Genomic DNA, 15,921 nt, shown 5'->3' on the forward strand with positions numbered 1-15,921 from the left:
TCGGGTTGACTTATTCCAGAGTAAATAAGCCATGGAAGGCAAGGTGCAGATGACGAAGAAGTCTGCAAAGACTAAATTGATTACATACACCCGGGTTTCTGTCCAATTCTTTATCTTGCAGAAGAACACCCAGAGGGCAAGGACATTAAATAGTGCTCCAAAAAAGAAAATTATGTTATACAGAGCAAATTCAATGAGACGAACATGGTGATACAGTTCTAGATTTGTGACACTGCAGTTGTTGGACACATTCATTGTCCTGATGTGTAGATGTTGTATGATGTTCTGAGACCTGAAATGGGAAAAGACATGGTAAGACTTTACTCCTACCTCTTAAAAGATGCATGGCTCCTATAAAAAAGGGTATTTAAGTAAATATTTACTTTGTTATCAATTTGAATTTGAGTCTAGAAAGCTGGCTTTCTGAGTCAGCCTCTACCTGGGATGCATCCTTTGCCGAGCTTTGTTTATGTTTACTCAGTTTATGAGTAAGTATCTCAAGGTACACTTCCAATAGGACATGACAGGAAGCTTTTATTAAAGGCTTCTTGAAGGGGAGGGGGGGGGGGGGGGGCGTGGAATAGCACCTAGAAAAGTCCTCATAGATAGTGGGGGCATCTTGTGACAATGTGAACACTAATTTGTTAAGTCAGGCTGTGCAAAAGAGGTAGAATTACCCTTAGCTTGGTTTTCAGCTAGGCAGGGATTGAAGCAACCCTAAAGCCTAGCACAACCCATGAGCAAAAACTCTTCTACTGGTTCTGCTGGCTTGGGAGACAGACTAGGGGGATGAAGGGCTGTAAGGGCGTAGCAGATGTCACTTGGCAGACACCTTCATGCTCTGGCTTTAACTGTGCAGGTTTCTGAGCCTTTGGGCTGCCTTGCAAATCTGGAGATCCTGCTCCAGGTTGAGGAAAACAGCTGAATCTGAGTTCCTGCATCTCAAAGGCATGCTTGAAACCCTAAGGGAGGGAGTGAGGCATGCTGCTCTCTACCTCCTTGGGAGGGGAATGGGGGGTGGAAGGATTAACCTGATTAATGGCGGGGACCCATTTGTTCCAGGAGAGAGTACAAGTCTGCAGATCTAAAGCAGAAAGACACGCCTGAAAGACAAAACACCACTAAGGGCTGCATTAGATGGCTCCTGCTCAGGCAGGCATCCTGCCATCTTAGGAAATCCATGAGATATAAGTAGTACATCTCTGTCACACTGGCTACTAGATGTTTTGGATTGGTTGCGTGAAGAGTGTGAGTTCATGGGCTGATAAAAATCAGCTTTAACCAGACCCCATCCTGTGCAAAGTGGCTCTATGTGACGTGCACATGGAACAATTCTGTGAACTCGTGATTTTGTGTATATGTCGCTGAATTTCTGCTTGCATCTAAATGCACTTTGGAAAGAATTTAACCTTTTAATTTAAAATAAGTTTTTTACCACTCTAACAGGAGAGTGAAGTGGTGAGGGATCTGGAGAAATCTTACAGCTTTCAGAGATGTAGGAAGGGACACCATGACTGAATATGCCTGGTTAAGCAGTTATTTGCCTTTGCAAGCGATGCAGACCTTGTGGTCAGTTGGTGAGGGCACTGCCTGCAAAATCAGACTTCAGTTCTGAAGTAACTGATGAACATACAACTAATTCAATTGCTGGGGGGATATGTAAATGTCTTGGGCCCTAGTAGACACTAATGTGACTCCTGCATAGAGCACTCTCCCAGTTCTTGTGTGCTCACGTCTGGGTTTCCCAACAGAGGCTTGCTGCTGGCTGCCTGCACCCTGGAAGGAAGTTGATGGCTGTCACGCAAGGAAGACCTCTCTGAACTACAGTAAGTAGCAGCAGGGAAACACCTTACATCACGGGCTGAAGCTGCCACACTATTATGCTCACCCAGTGCACGAGGCAGATGTCTTTGCTGTCATGGCTGGTGCTCAGGTTGCTTTTCACTGTCCCTGGTCTGCAATGCCAGCAGCAGCCTCTATGCTGAAGCACAACACAGGCAAACCATGCTGGTGTGCTCTGCAGCGTGAAAGGGCTCTGGCCAACACCACCTTTGGAACTGGAGATGTGCCCAAATGCAGTCCCCAGCATCAGGTCTCACAAGTGCTCCTGGCTACGAGGCAGCCCAGAGACTGGGGGGAGGAGGGAGGAAATGAGCAGAGGGTTTTAAAGCAGGCCACATAGCACAGATAGGGTATGGCTGAGCATAAAATGTCTTTAAAGAGATGCAGTTTGATAAGCTACCATATCCTGTGGCTGCTGGAAATGTTTAAGGTTGGGTAGATGAAATGGCTGCAGCATCAGAGGGGCTAGGCAGCAACCTACAGCTGTGAGAAAAGCATGGAGACAGCTGTAAACCAGCATCTTGCTGCTGCTGGAGGACCAGGAACAGGCTGGAGCTCAATGGACAAAGTCACCAGTATTGTGGAGTGTGTCCTGCTTTCCCCCCGCTATAGACTGGGGAGAGCTGATCCGCAGCTGTTCCCCACCATGGAAGCTGGTCACCAGCTGAGGACGAAGGTCAGGGCTGGGCTCATTTCCTCCAGCAGCTCAAGAAGTAGTAAGCTTCTTCCAGACCCTTAACAGAGAGGTTGGAGGGATAGAAGCAAGGCAGAGGCTGAAGGCACTGTGGGTGTTGCAGTAGCACCGTGGTGGCAAACATCCTGTGTTTTTTCCAGTGGGATGCCCATGGGGAAACAGCTGCACTGGAGGGGGAGTCTTGCCTGTAAAATCCTCCTACCTTCTGGTGAGGAGGGCTCAGAAATAAGCAGGTACCAGAGGAATGACAGGTGAATGTGGTGGGTGAAATGACTAAGGACAGCAGGGCAGCCTTGGTGGGTGAGAGAAAGGACCTGGAACTGAGCAGAGGGAGAGGAAGAAGGAAAATGGGGTGGGAAGTATGGTGTACAGCACAGCATATTCTGCATCAACTGCCACCTCCATGGCAACTGGTTGGATTTTCACCAACATTTCTATAAATTGAACGGGTAGCCGTCAGCAAAGATTTAATGAATATGCTGCACCGGTATGAGAATAGACTTGGACAGGGCTGTACTCCACAGGCACTGCTGGCCAGGCCCTGGGCAGCGAGCTGACCTGGGAGGGAAGCACAGCCAGAAAGAGCGGGCAGACAAACTGCCTCTGTGGCAGAAGAGCCCTAGGTGAGGGGTTTTTCCTCTCTTTTGTTTCCAAATCGCATAAAGAAATCTGGAAACTACCTGCGCTGACCTTGCTGTTGTTCACAGCTCTCTCAAACACAGTGATCTAAGGCACGGTACTTTTTTCTTTTCTTCTTTGAAACTGGTGTTCTCTCAGGCTCATCTATCGCTGCATCCTTTGAAAACGGTAATGTAGTAACCCTAACAACAGAACTTCTTTGAAAGATGCAAGGGTTTACTTAGACAGAAAACAAATCTTATGGAATCACTTGTTTCCTGTGTTGGGATGAATTTACTTTCCAGTTCCCAGCTGCTGTTAGGAAGTAATATGTTGTCATCTTCCAGGTGAATTACCAGGAGAATACCTTGGAGTAAGAACAGAAACTGAAAGGCTCAGAGATTGCAACCTACTGCATGGACCTCTGTGGACTGCACTGCCCTGCAGAAACCAGGTGTCTAAGCCTCCTCTTCCTCCTCCCAGCCACAGCAGGACCCTGAGCAGCAGTTCACAGAGAGTAAGAGAGAATGAAACAAAGTGATATTACCTGTAGGTTTAACGGCACAAAATCAGCAGCAGGTCCCGCCGGAGGCAGGGCATGTGCGGGCTGTGCAGCCACACATCTGGGCCAGGAGGAGCAGGGTCAGCCGAGGCAGCCGGTGGGGCTGCATGCACAGGACACCAACAGCTCACCGGTACTTGAGGGTTTCTATAGCACCTCCTCCTCCTGCGTGGGAGAAGATTTCATGTCAGTTTGGTCTTGAGTTTCAATCTGCTGGCCAAATAAATGGTGGCAATACTTTCCAGTGAGGTAAAATGTTGTGTTCTAAAAGGGTGTGTTCAACAGCTAAGCAGTGGCACTCAACAACTGTGGATTTGAAATGCTGTGCTGAAACCTAAGCTAAGCAAAACCAAGAAGATGCGATATCTGGTGTTGGATCACTCCACACAGCTGGAGGTGCAGGGCCCTCCGACTGAGTGCTGAGTGGAGTCATACTTGTTTGCACGGCTCTGGGTGGTGAGGTGAGCACACTGAGCAGCTTGGTATGTAGCATAGTCTCTCTCTAGGCTGGAGAAAGTCTCCCCATCCCTCCTCAGATGGACACTGCTGTACCCAAATGGCCCCTTGGAATGGGTTTGGTGCCTGGGGCAGGGATGGGGCAGGAGATGGCCACGATGGGGCCAGTGGCAGGGCTCCAGCCTGCACTTCTTCTCCAGTACAGGTACGGCCAAAGCACCTGAGAGCTTCAGGCTGGTGACTGAACCAAGACCTTGGCATCTCGTATGGGTGACGAAGAGTCCCACTTGTTAGACCCTGCATTGACAGAAGTGGAGGCAGGAGAGTGAGCTGTAAGCCCCAAAGGGTCAGTGATGGGCTATTTAATTGGTGTCAATAATCAGCGTGCAGTATAGCTAGTGGGGAATTGTCTTACTGCCCACTTACCCTTAGTACCTGACCAGCTGTAACACTTTTTCATTGCAGTGATGCTAATGGTGGTTGGCTGCTCATAAAATAGCGCGATGGGTACTCTTCTGGCCATGCGAGCTGTGAGAGAAGAGAAGAGAAGAGAAGAGAAGAGAAGAGAAGAGAAGAGAAGAGAAGAGAAGAGAAGAGAAGAGAAGAGAAGAGAAGAGAAGAGAAGAGAAGAGAAGAGAAGAGAAGAGAAGAGAAGAGAAGAGAAGAGAAGAGAAGAGAAGAGAAGAGAAGAGAAGAGAAGAGAAGAGAAGAGAAGAGAAGAGAAAAGAGAAGAGAAGAGAAGAGAAGAGAAGAGAAGCCAAGCCAAGCCAAGCCAAGCCAGGCCAGGCCAAGCCAAGCCAAGCCAAGCCAAGCCAAGCCAGGCCAGGCCAAGCCAAGCCAAGCCAAGCCAAGCCAAGCTTAGCCAAGCTTAGCCAAGCCTAGCCAAGCCTAGCCAAGCCTAGCCTAGCCTAGCCTAGCCTGCTGGCTTGAGCTTGGGGGTGAGAGCACACAGGCACTGATGTGGTGAGCGAAAGATAGCAGGATGCCGATGTGGCCCAGGCGTCCCTGGCTCAGGAGGCACTAGGTGGCATCAAGCAGAGGAAGCGCTGCAGCACAGCTGTCCAGCAAGACTGTGCAGGGGAGAGGACCCGACGGAAGAGCCTGAAGATAAGACCCACTTGCTCTGCTCCACCACAAGCCTTACGCACCTTGCAGCCACCCTATAACCACAAAGATGTATGTGCCGATCACAGCCCTCAGGAGGCAACAAGGCATCCAAATCCCTCAGTTTGTTTGTCACCGAGGATGGGCCATCAGTGCGTAAGGCAGGAGCCACGTAAAATGTGTCTGAACCACATGCCGATAAGACCCTCGAATACCATCTGGCATTTGTGAGGTGCCGTGGCAGAAGAGGACAGGGAAGCCTGCTGATATGAAATGCTGCAGTGGATCCTGGAGTCACAGCACAGAAGAGGGACTGGAGGGTCACTGCAGGTGTTTAAGGCCAGGAAAGACGTGTGTGAAGAGGACCACAAAGGAAAGGCTGTGGGAGCTGTTTGCCTGTGGTAGCTGCAGCTGCGTTTCCCGAACAGGCTGATGGTGTGAGTTATTTTTGACTGAGAGCCCAGGATAACAGCCTTGTTCACAGAGTGACTGAGGTTGGAAGGGACCTCCTGAGGTTTAGTCCAACCCCTTGCTCAGAGCCTGTTGCCCAGGGCCAGGTCGAGTCTGGTTTTGAATATCGCCAAGGATATCTCCACAAATTCCCTGGGTAACCTGTTCCAGTGTTTGATCACCCTGAAAGTAAACATTTTTCCTTATGTTTAAATGGACTTTCCTGTATTTCAGTTTGTGCCCATTGCCTCTTGTCCTCTCATTGTCACTTCTGAGAAGAGCTCTGTCTTCTTTAATCCCTCCCATTGGGTGTTTACACACGTGGATGTTACACTCAGGCTGAACAGTACCAGCTCTTTCAGCCTCCCCTCATATGAGAGATGCTCCAATCCCTTAATCATCTTTGTGGCCATTCCTTGGACCTGCTCCAGTAAGTCCATGTCTGTCTTGTACTGGGGAGCCCAGCACTGGACACAGCACTCCAGATGTGTCTCACCAGTGCTGGGTGGAGGGGAAGGATCACCTCCCTTGACCTGCTGACGATGCTTATCCTACTGCAGCCTAGGATGCTGGTGCCTGCCTTTGCTGCAGCCATGCATTGCTGGGTCATGGTCAGCTTGGTTTCCACCAGGTCCTTCTCTGCAAAGCTGCTTTCCAGCCAGTCAGCCCCAGGCTGTGCTGGTGCCTGGAGTTGCTCCTCCTCAGGTGCAAGACTCTGCACTGCCCCTTGTTGAACCCCATGAAGTTCCTGTCAGCCCATTTCTCCAGTCTGTGAAGGTGCCTCTGAACGGTGGCACAACCCCCTTGTCTATGAGCGACTCCCCTCAGTTTTATATGATCTGCAAACTTGCTGAGGGTACACTCCGTCCTAGCACCAGGCCGTTATTGTTTGGCATCTTCACTGTTTGCCTCAGTCTCGACCTCCAAGGGACTCTGCTAGGGACTGTCCTCCAGCTGGACTTCATGATACTAATCTCAGCCCTTTGAGCTTGGCAGTTCAGCCAGTTTTTAGTCCACCTCGCCATCCATTTATCTAGTCCATACTTCAGTCTGTCTCTGCAGGTATTATGGGAGACAGTAAGGCTTTCAACACTAAAATTGAGAGAAACAACATCCACTGCTCTCACTTCATCCACCGAGCAAAGTCATCTCATTAGAGGCAGCTTATCAAGTTGGTCAGGCATGATTTTGTAAATCTAGTCACCTTCTTGTCCTTAGTATGCTTTTAAATGGTTTCCAGGAGGATTTAATCCATCTCTTTCCCAGGGATCAAGGTGAGACTGACTGTCCTGCAGCTCTCTGGATGCTCCTTTCTGCCTTTCCTGAAGATAGGGGTGATATTTGGGTAAGTCAGCAGTGTTAAAGGGAAGAGCACACTGTGAGTGCCAGCTCACATGCAGACCTGGCTGTAAAAGGAGAGGAGATGAGCAGCGGTAGAAAATTATTTTGGGCAGGGAAAATAGAAGGAGCAGGCTAAGCTTTTCTATGGAAGATGCCAGCTCCACCTCTATTTGCTGCTGTCCAAAAATATTGGTATAGTGTCTGGGACAGGAGCAGTTTCAAATAGAAATGCTGTACTGAATGTGCTTGCTGCAGCCCCTCAAAGTTGCAGAGTGGATGCATGGACTGAGAGGAAGCAGAAAGGCAGGGGGACACCCATCTTCCAAACAGGTAGACATGGTTTTGAACTCTGACATGCTAAGTGGACAAAAGCCACAGGCCAGCGGGGAAGGGAGCAAATACCTCCCTGTGGCTTTGTGAGGGGTGATGTTTCAGGGCAGCAGTATGCTTCTGTGTCTGATGGTGTGGCATGATGGAAACACACGGTGGAAAACCATTAAAGCATGGTGCTTTCCCTTCCAGGAGAGACTTGTTGATAAGTTTGTTTGTGTCCACAGAGTGTGAGACAACATCGAGATGAGTCACGCGAGTGTCAGCTCTGCAGAAATGCAGCTGTCAGACCCGGTAGCCCGACTGCGCCTTCCTGAGAGCTGGGGGTGTCGTGCCCACGGCCTCGCTGCGATGGGGCCAGACACTCACCGTGGGAAGTGGCTGATCCCCCGCCACGGCTGTACATGTGAGCTGTCACCCAGGCAGAGCCAGGGCGTCAGAGCCTGTTGAACTCTGCACCCACAGAGTGGGTGTTGCACACTCCGTTGAGGGGGAGTTGTGCACCAGTGGGGCACTGGCGTGGGAAAAGGTGGCAGCATTGGGTGCTGTCGTGGGTCTGGGCAAGGTGGCACTCAGCCCCACACGCTACCTGTGTGAGCTGCCAGGGTGGCCCCCCCCAGGCAGAGCACTGGGCAGGGAGACACACAGACAGCATCACAAGAGTAGTGGAAGGGGCTGAGCGTGGCCTTTGCCACGCTGAGGCAGAGCTCCTATGTGAAACACGCCAGGCAGTTGTGAAGGTTTGCCCATGACATACATGTACAGTGCTATTGCCCCGTGTGTCTCATCTCATCCTTCCTCCTCCTCTTCATCACAGCTCAGTTCGCTTTCCAATCCTAACTGTCACTTAAACTGTCACAAACGCCTTCATGGAAGGGCACTTCTGTCTCAAGACTGTTGAGTTGCCCCTGATACCAACATGAGCCTTCCCAGGGCAGTACTCCGGACTGGCAGCACAGCAAATTATTGTGTTGAAAAGTGTATAATGGGTCATAGGAAACATCCAGGTTGCCACATACACACATGTGCAAACACATCCTGCTGTCTCAGTCAGTGCTAGACAAGCAAAACCAGGCCGCAGAGAGCAGGTTGCCCCCGTGCATGCTGACACCGCTGTGTCCCACACCAGGACAGCTGTGACCACCATCCATCACTCCCAAAGAGGTCCCTTGCACGGCAAGGTGGGCACAAGAGCTTTGGTTTCTCCTGCTCCCTGTGTTTGCAGGGAAGGCAAAGCCCTCAGCCTTGGCTAGCTGCATGCCGGTGGTGCCCACACTCACCGTGATGTACAAGCTTGGTGATGAGCCCTGCTGTGTGAGGCAGGACAGTGGTGAGTGGTGACTCACGGGTCACATGCCTGTCACCCACCTACAGCAGCTGTGGTTGTCTCAGTGCATGGTGGGGGCCAGGGAGCTCCTGTAGGTTGGTGTGGCCCATGTGGTGGGCACCTGCCCTGCTGCCTGCAGGGCACAGAGGTGTCCCTGGAGGGGCCTGAACAGAGTTTGGGGCAGCCTGTGGCAGAAACCCTGTCCATAACCTACATCATCATCGAGCAAGCTGTCAGCAGGGTCCATCCAAACTCTGTCATCCACGAGCAGGTTTAGGAGGACAGGTGAGAGACAAGATGGCTGAGTATGCATCCTTCCATCTCTGAGAGACAGAGATGGGGTAAGAGCTGCAGTCAAAAATCAAGCTGTGAAGGGACATGTACCTCTTGCTGGCCTTGCTGTCAGCAGAACAGACTGCCCAGCCTCCATTAGGTGAGTCAGAAAGCCCTGAGATGTTCCCACATGGTTTGGTGTCCCCCTCAGATGGAGACAGCGGGATGTCGTGGGTCACCTGTCCTAGCACTGAGCCCCAAGGACTGGCTGAGGTAGGTGCAGAGGGATCCATCCCTGGCTGAACTCATCCAGAAGCTCTGCTCCCTTCACAGACTGGGGAGAGCAGGGTTGTCCCCCAGGGCACAGACCCTACCAGCCTTGTGCTGGGTGGCAGCATCTGCGGTTTTGTGTTGCAGGGTACAGCCTTTGGCAAGCAGAGGTGGAGATGAGCTTCTCTAGAGATGGTGGCTGCAACGGTGTTGGCGCAGCCTTGTGTGCCACCATGAGCATGCAGGAGGCTACAGTTGGTGGTGGGGACTAAGAAAGTGGTGGCTGACAGTGCCAGTGCCAGAAGGAGACTGAACTCAGTCCATGGAGGAGAGAGAAGGGAAGGAGGAGTGTTTTGTGGCAGAGGATTGGAGGTGCAGGTGAGAAGCAGTTATTTTGCAGGTGGTGGCCTAAGAAAGAGCCCCGAAGAGGGATGTAGGCCAGAAGGGTGAGGTGGCTGAGGGAGAAGACCATGGGTGTAGGGACAGAGATGGAGACAATCTGGCTGTAAGGTCAGGACTGATATGCTTCACCCTGTGCAATGGCTAAAAGTGGCCAGGGGACACAAAGACATGACAGGAGAGAACCTCTTGGATGGCGGCAACAAAACAGCACTGGGAGAACGTAGGTCTGTGCCAGTAGGGTCAGAGGCCACTGCCTGCAAGCAGAGTGTCTAGCCTGGACACAGTGATTCATTACTCCAGGGAAGACAGGAGAAGGCTGTGCATGCCAGCTCCTCTTGAGGACCTGTATATTCTCCTGGCATTTTTTGCCAGTCTCCTACCAAATCTCAGTGCTGAAGGATGTCAACCTAACACATACTCCATCTGGTTGTGTTTTGCGAAAATGTAGTACACTAAGCAGGACTAGATAATGTGGTTTTGGTTGTGGTGTGAAGCAGGGGGAACGCCTACATGGGATGGTGCAAACCTTCAAGAGACAGCCTGGGTGACCTTTGAAGGTACCACCTTTTCCATGGCAGCAAGGTACAGGGGTGGCTAATCAGTATGCCATCAGCCTTCTTGGGTAACGATGTGGTTGGTAGCTCCAGCACAGCACTGCTCAAGACCGCGAGCTAACCCAGAGCTAATGGTGCACTGTGCACCCACAGACATGCAAAGTGGAACAGATAGAAACAGCATAGAAAAAAAGTCAAAAGTTAATGATACAGGGCCACTTTCTCATTTTCAGAGTCACCACTCAGGGTCCCATGTCCTCAAGTGATACTGCCTTTATGGATTCTGCTAGACAGACCCAATACACGCAATGCATCATTAAACTGCAAAACTTTTGCTGCAGGAGGCCAAAGACCGGAAAGCAGTCAGAGGCTTCACAGAGGTATTGGGGGAGGAGTGTTCCATAAACATGCATTGTTCAGAAAGAAAATTATCCCATCATTTAAGAACCAGCAATGACTCGGCAAAGGAGAGGTGACAAATTAGCTTTGAATCCATCTCACATCATTCGTGAAGGGTGGTGATGCCTCTGTATCAGAAAGCTGCAATTTCATCTAATCTGTTTCCATTTCCTGACACGGAAAAAAAAATTTAGGAATACAGTTTAATAATAAGTTTAATAAATGAAAATTTAGGAATAGCTCGTTAAGCCTTTGATTCAATATTTTCAGAAAGCTAATGAGCTAGCTGACTCCAGAGATGGAAGTTAAGCAGAAATTACTAGTGCCAAGGAGTTATATTTTAATCTCTTCTTCATTACTGCATACCAGAAAACCTCATGTTTCTGCTGGAGAGGTGAGCCATGCACAGGAAGGTAGCAGATAAGCAAAAAATCACAGAACCACATGAAAAAGCATAATAAAACATGACAGTGATGGCTGGTTAAGCATTCATGTCACAGCATCACACAGGGCACTGCCTGCACACAGCAGTGCTTAGCCGTGCTTGGGCTGGTGTCCTCAACAGGCTGCACCAAGTGGGAGGTGGAAACCCAGCAAAGAGCATTTGGTGGAGGGTCCCTGAAGCACCAGCAGTCAGAGACAGCCCCTGCCGGTGGGGCAGACTGGCATGGAGGAGTCACTGGGTGTTGATCTCCACCTGGTCCCCCAAATGCCATGGGTGACCTGTACCAGACTAGTGTCACTACAAGACCCCACATGTGACGTCCTGTCTGGGCTCAAGCGCACCATTGATGTCCAAACTGTACGTGAGGCATAAGCTGTGCCCAGTTAAGCAAGGGAGCTGACAGCAGAAGGTGGATGTGACAGGACTGTGTTGAAGGATTTAGTTTATCCCTCCTGCATGAACTTTACACCACACACACACTGTAAGCTCCTGTCCCAGCTCCAATGAAGATCGATGTCTCGTCAAGGATTAAGAGGCTAAATACTTGTTTCCTATTAGAGATACACCAGATCTGTCAATAACATTACACAGCTCCAAAGCACTGGGGCTAGAGGGCACACCAGCTAACGATGACAAATGGGTTTTTCTTTCCTGCTACTGAGCATTCAATATAATTAAACTTTGCAATTGGAATAACAGGATTTAAAGCATATGATGCTACCCTGAGCCTGCTGGGTGATGTGAGCTATAGATCCATCTGTGCCTTTACAGAAAATGTAATATGTCAGTGATTGGATTGATTGGTAACCTTTGCAGGGTTGCCTTTTAGATTAAAAGATTAAGTTGTTCATGTTTGGTTTGCTTTTCAGGACAGGGAAGCATATAAGCATACCTATAAATGTCAACCTTTTCTTTTTCTGGAATTGTGCTGACATGTTGTGCTCAGAGAATAAAACAGAAGAGCGAAGAACATGAACTTGGCCGACGAGCAGAGGCTCTGGGAGATGGGCATATTTCCCCCTTGCACAGACACAAAGTAAGGAAAATGTGCTTTGGGAAGGTCGGTTCCAGACTTTGCCATTGGAGTTTAATTTTGAGTTTAGACAACTTGGCTTTCAGCATCTCACAGCTAAAACACGTGAGAGGGAGTGGAGCCGAACGCAACGCACCCACAGAGAGCCACTGGTTTGCACCAAGGAATTTTCTTAATCACTCATTTACTCTGTGTTATTCAACTACTTGTCACTGGTGAGAATTCAACGCAGCATGACACTTAAAAACACCTGACTTTGTGCCACAAGCAGCCTTTTGTCCCAAGCTCTGACAACATGACAGCTTTGCCAGCATGCACGTGCCCTTGCCCTCCATGGGTCTCCCACTTGAAGACCTCCATGTTGACTAGAAAAAAAAGAAACAAAACCTGGGCAGGAAATTTGGCCAAAAAGACCCAATCTGATGGTGGTGGCTACCCTCCTTCCCAGCCCCCATCAGTACTAAGCCAACACAGGGCTGTGCAGAACAGCGAGCAGCAGGCGTCAGGGAGTGCATGAGGAAGGGAAACCCAAGAAACCCGTAAAGTTGTGCTGGCTCTTACTTAACTACGAAGTTCACTTGATGGCTGGGGCTTTGCTTTGCTCCATTACAGTTCTTCTGTGTAATAGCCTTTCACCACAACTTCCTACTCAGGAAAGCAGCAAATTTCCCCACAGGTCCTTTGTGCAAAGATCTGACCACAAAGCGTTTTTCCACATGCTAGTGACACAGCCCCTGAGCCTGCAGATAAAAAAAACACACACCTTCTTACAACTTCAGTGCTGTCTTCTGCCTATTCAGGGCAGGGTTTCACTTGGCGTTAGTCAAGTGACTTCTAGACCTGCCCCAGTTTTGTTGCTGTAATAGTCACAACAGCCTCTTATTTGGGTCCTCCCCTTTACCCCTCCCTAGTTTTAACAGTTTAAGTACTTTTAATGGTTTAAAATACTCATTTATCACTGGTTTTGGAGTAGGAAAGACCTCCTGTGGGAGGTTGGTCTTCAGGAAACATCACAGGTATCTCCTCACTTCTTTATTCGGCAGGGCCTGTCACTGAAACAGTGATGTGACCAACTCTGCTAGCACTTGTCCAGTTGCTTCAAGAGACCTGAGATGGGTTAAAGCACTGAGCACCTCTCTCAGTGATGGGCCTGTGTCAGCAGATGAGTGCTAACCATTCATGAGATTACGACATTTTGGGGTTACTTGCTGGAAGTCTCCGTCTGCTGCTGACGTCAACATCACTACACATGTAGAAGCTCGTAAGAAATCCCCGTGTGAAACCTGAGGTTTCTGAGCAAATCTGCTGCTGGCACTGTCTAAAATGCATGCTCAAAATTCACCTCTAATACAGTACTTTATAGAGAGCAAACCCATGAACCCTTGAGTCACGCTGCAGCAGGAACCTCTGGGGACACACGTGCTGCTGCAAGTCGCTGATGCGACTTTGGACAATTGCTTCTTTCCAACAGCCCCTCAAACATGCTTTATTCATTTTGCTGAAACAGTATCTTTTGGGCATTTTGACTAAGATGTGCAGTCACTACTCACCATGGCCTTGAATACAGTGCGGTGTGTCAAGCACACAGATGAAACTTCCCATGTAGTTGTTCTCCTCTTCTCCCTGAAGTAAAAGGTCGAGGAAAAATCAACCTCTTCTTCTGCAGAAGGCATACAATAAAGTCAGATGTGATATTTATATTTGCCTCCTAGACCCTTAGGTTTAAAAACTTGAAGGTACAGGAAATAATTCTCCATGAGTTACATTAATTTTTAAAGCTATTTTCTACTTTGCTACAAGGTGGCAGATTTCTAAATGAGTTTTATTGAAACTCTGGGGTGCTAAAACACAGTTACTATTAATGATGTGCCCATAACCCTTACTCACCATAGGAAGAAGGCCGTTGATCCCAGGTGGCTGTGTCCACCTTAGCCACGTCAACCTGTGTGTATGTTCAGTGAGATGGCTCTGCACACTGCTGAAGGGGCACCAGCCGAACAGACAGGCTTTCCTTCAGTGTGAGCAGTCCCATGCCCTGTGCCGAGGAACTGACAGCAGCAAATACACCAGGGTGAGGATGGAGCGGGGCTCTGGGCACAGTGGGATGGAAAGCCGTGGCAGGTACCTCCAGCACCAACCCTGCCCCAAGGCCTCCTGCCCTCGCACCCCACACCGCTGTGATCTGCTGCCCCATGGCCCCCATTTGTCTATTTTTTTTTTTTCCATTGCCAAACTGTAGTTTCCAGGGGAATTGCTTCCTGTTACTATTGCTAAAGGTTAATGCATAGGCAGGGGGCTCTGAGCTGCCTTTGAGCAACAGAGGACTGCTCTCCCCAGCAGAAACCACCACGCTGAGAGAAGCTCTTTTCGCCAGGACTGTTCCCAGCACGCTTTTTCCTTTGACCTTTCTGAATTCATGCACCTTGCACCAAATGCAGGGTGTATTTTATTCCCTCTTACACTAGCATAAATCCAGAGTGCCACTTTAACACCTGGACAGACCTAAATCCTGATATAGAAATACCTGGGGCCAGTAAATCCAAGCAAAACCATGTCCCCTGCTTGAACAGGGAAGGAGTTATTAGCTCAACTTGCTTACGTGCTTAATTCAAAAAATGCATGGGTCCTCCTTTCCCTTCCACTCAATTACATTCATTTCATTGAAACTCTTTTGTCACAGGAAATCTCTGCTTGATTTGCTTTCCTGATTATGGGTCATTGCATTGCTTTTCCTCTAAACAGCAATCGATCTTCATTTTGCTTGCAGGCTATTTTGCAGTAGCTCTGTGGGGAATTAATACTATTATTTTTCTAATCGTCCTGTTGTACGGTATAACAACATAGGTCACCAGAAGGTTATATTCAAGGGAAAATATTGTCTGAACTGGGTGTCTAAAGATAATTTTAAACTTTGTGTCATTTACAGCTTTAGTTTTTAAGTGTGAGAGTTTGCGCCCTCTCCAAATTTTGGATTAGCCCCACGGTGTGTGGGCAGGTCCTCATGAAAACGACATTTCCTCTTGACATTTGGGTACTTAGAGCTCCCACGGCCTCAAGACCATCTCCAGGGAAAGGTTCAGCCCAGACGTGGGAGGGAGGCAGTCATCTGTACCAACACAGGAGCACCTGAAGTCTTAAATACTGTTGGGCCTATTTTTAGGTCCTACACATACATAATAAAAGTCATTCCTGCCCAAAACAACTTGGGGTGTGAAATCCCCAGTTCTGAAAACACAGGCATCACCGGCATTAGTCAAAACACAGCACAAGCAGCCCTACCAGCGAGCAGCACCCAGCATTGTACACGTGCCCAAGGCAATGCCATGTGATGAGCCCTACCTGCCGCAGCCAATGGCCCCACCGAAGCGTTGGCATCCAGGACAGAGCTTTTGCTGTACATCTTGGTATTTCAGGTCTTTTGCAACTAGCACTCTGTACTTAAAAAGTTTGAAATGCCAGAGTTTACAGCCCTCGGTTTTGTCTTGTTGAATTAGTATCTGTGCAGCCTTTCCAACCCAACAGGAGTCTGCCACAGCGCTCACAGTGTGTAAATCTTGTTTATGTCTTCTGTCTAGGGAATGTACACAAATTTCCTGAGAGCAAGCTCAGCTCTGTGGCAGCTGCACTGCTGAGGAGATGGCAGAGGCTGGTATAGTGCAAGGAGGGGGAACCAGAAATTCCAGGTCTGACACTTTATAAACCCAGCAAATGAGGGCATTTCCCTACAGCTGCTGAGAGGCTCTTCAGCTCTTTGTAAAAAATCCAAAAGCCACAATTATAATTTTTTCTTATGGAAAGGGCTTCTCACCCTCATGCTCTTC

The 15,921-nt window shown here is 49.2% G+C and overlaps 1 long non-coding RNA gene across 1 annotated transcript; it reads left to right on the plus strand.

Annotated features, from left to right (window-relative positions):
• The first annotated feature begins 6 nt into the window (after nucleotides 1-6).
• On the plus strand, nucleotides 7-5,015 carry LOC141947083 (uncharacterized). The gene is made up of 4 exons (XR_012630019.1): nucleotides 7-312; nucleotides 1,752-1,826; nucleotides 3,502-3,671; nucleotides 4,638-5,015. It is a non-coding gene; the product is annotated as an uncharacterized LOC141947083 (long non-coding RNA).
• The last annotated feature ends 10,906 nt before the right edge of the window (nucleotides 5,016-15,921 follow it).

This window comes from Strix uralensis, chromosome 9, assembly GCF_047716275.1.
Source record: "Strix uralensis isolate ZFMK-TIS-50842 chromosome 9, bStrUra1, whole genome shotgun sequence".
Lineage (NCBI taxonomy): Eukaryota > Metazoa > Chordata > Aves > Strigiformes > Strigidae > Strix > Strix uralensis.